Here is a 2,474-nt window from a genome sequence, read left to right as displayed (position 1 = left end):
AATATTGTAAATACATAATTAATATTTGCACGCTAGATAATTCCTAAAAATCCAAAAAAAATATTTTCGGGCCTTAATTTTAATTTGAAGTGCGCATTAACCAAAGGATTGCTTATCTGGTGCTATTTCAAAATGTTATTTGAGTGCCCATTTAAATTAGTCTCCTTTTTTAGGCAAGTAGAGGAGGAATTATAGAAAGGACAAAAATTTGAATTAAAGCTTGTGCAGCTTTTGCAGGGTGACAGCAAGAGAAATGGCGCGTGAGCAGAGGGAAAAGACACGCGGACCAATCAGAGGCCAGCAACCTCAACCGCCCTTCCCGTCTGAAACGTCGCGACCGGGTACCGCTAATAACCGGTTACAACCACCTGCAACTGCTCTCTCTCACCCGAATTAAACTTACCGTCTCAACCCTTTCCCCTCACAAACCCTCATTTTCAAATTCGCTCTCAAGAAATCCTTGTCCATCTCTCTCGCGGAAACATCATTCTCAACCCTCAACCCTACCTTTTCACCACTAAATCGCAGATTTCCACCCATGGGGAAGAAAGCTTTCGCCCGGAAAATCAAACCGCGCCGCCAAGAAACCCAGGAGGCACAACCACAGCAAAATCCACCGCCACCAGCACCGACCGCTCAGCCACCACCTATGATTTCCATGGATGCCATGATGGCATTTCTTCGTCAACAGGACCCTACTCGGGACTGGACGGCGGCATTGACTGGTTTTGATCAAATGGGGGGTGTAGGAACCACACCCAGTGAACTCCCGCCTGCGCCGGACAGTCATTCAGCAGATTCAGTGCCGAATTCGGCAGAGCTCGACGCTATCACCGCACATTACGACTCCGACTCTGAGGAGCGTACGAAAAAGTCGAGTCAAGGCAAGACAACTCCAGAGGGGAGCGAAGGAACAGAGAAAACGCCCGAAGCGGAGCCGGTAGTTCAAGAGTGATACGGCCGGAAATAGATTTGAATGAATCGGCCAGAAAACAAGGCCTAATGACAGACGAAGAATTTGACTCGATTCTGAACAGGGTCAACCAGAGAGAAGAGGACACTGCACCAATGGCTGAGGGTCTAGACCTCGCATTGGGGGCAGTAGGAAACAGAGAGAAAGCCACATCAGGAAACATACGGGAAGGAGAAGCACCGAGTAAAGAAAAAGAGCCAGTAGATCCCTGAGTAGAAGTAGGGGATGGTAGAATGCAGGTAGGAGAGGAGGAAACAGCTGCAGAAACCAAGGAACCAGAACCGGTGGCACCTCCGGTAGTGAAGCCCAAGCCCATAAAGCGGAAACTGGTGGTGAAAGCAGACCCCAAGGCAGACTCGCCCACACCGCGGAGAATTTCGCAGAGATGCTTGGGAAAGTGGGCAGCTAGTAGGGCGAAGCCGAACACAGAGGCAGATCCCGTGGAAATCTTGAGTGAAGAGGAGAGGACCACTCCCACAAAACCTGGGGAGGAATCTTTACCTGTTACTGACCTAGAGGATACTGCAAAGGAAACCGAAGCGGTCTCTCCAACACTGAGTGGCCAAGATGAGGAGGCTGACGGGATGGCTGAGGGTCTGGACCTCGCATCCAGGTCAGTAGGCCACAGGGAAACCGAAGTAGAGACCGACAAAGCTGAGGAGGAAGCCATGTACCAGATAGAAAGAAAGAGGAAAGGAAAAGCCCCGATGAAGAAGAAGCCTAGCACCAAGAAACCACGTGTCGTGAGCACTGGCATAGTGATCACCGAGGCTGCTCAGAGGACCCCATCCAGCCAACGAGAGCAGAGTGATAGTGAGTATGAGATCAGTGAAGAATCTGAATCCGATAGCGATACGACCATGGAAGATGAGGAGTACAAGGAGCAGCAACTCCCTAACGATCATCTGGAGCTATTGCATCCACCTGCAGAACCACTCCGATATAAGCGTTGGACGGTGGAGCTCACAGATGACGTGGTGGAGGGGATGCAATTTTTTGACTCCAAGGAGCTCCAATCCATCTATCGCACCAAGAACGCAAAAGGCAAGAAGGTTAAGTGTGGAAAAGTAATTCATCTCCCCTCGTTAGATGAATTGAAGGTTCGGGAATCGTTTCTCGCCCTTTTCCACGAATTGGGTTTTGAATGGCTGTTAAGGAATGAGAATTTGAATGTTCCGGTCGATTTGGCCAAAGAATTTTTCGTGACCTTTCGATTCAAGGTCACAACAGATTTGGATGTAGAGTGCATCAGTTTCAGAGTATTTGGAGGAGAGATTAGGATGAGTTTGATTGAATGGACTGTTCGGCTAGGGATATGCAGTTTGGAGGAGGACATAGGGCCCGAGTGGAGAGATAGGGAGCGGGGGATTCCCCGTAGGCATGTGGACTTTGAGCCCCAGGTAGCTTGGGAAGAGCTTACTCACCCCGGGGCAGGACAGTTTCAGTCCACTATCTCCCGATCTATCCATCTCAACGATCCTAATCTACGTCTGGTTCAACT

Source organism: Salvia splendens, chromosome 10 (genome assembly GCF_004379255.2).
Source record: "Salvia splendens isolate huo1 chromosome 10, SspV2, whole genome shotgun sequence".
In the NCBI taxonomy this organism is placed as follows: Eukaryota; Viridiplantae; Streptophyta; class Magnoliopsida; order Lamiales; family Lamiaceae; genus Salvia; species Salvia splendens.
This window is presented reverse-complemented; position numbering follows the sequence as displayed.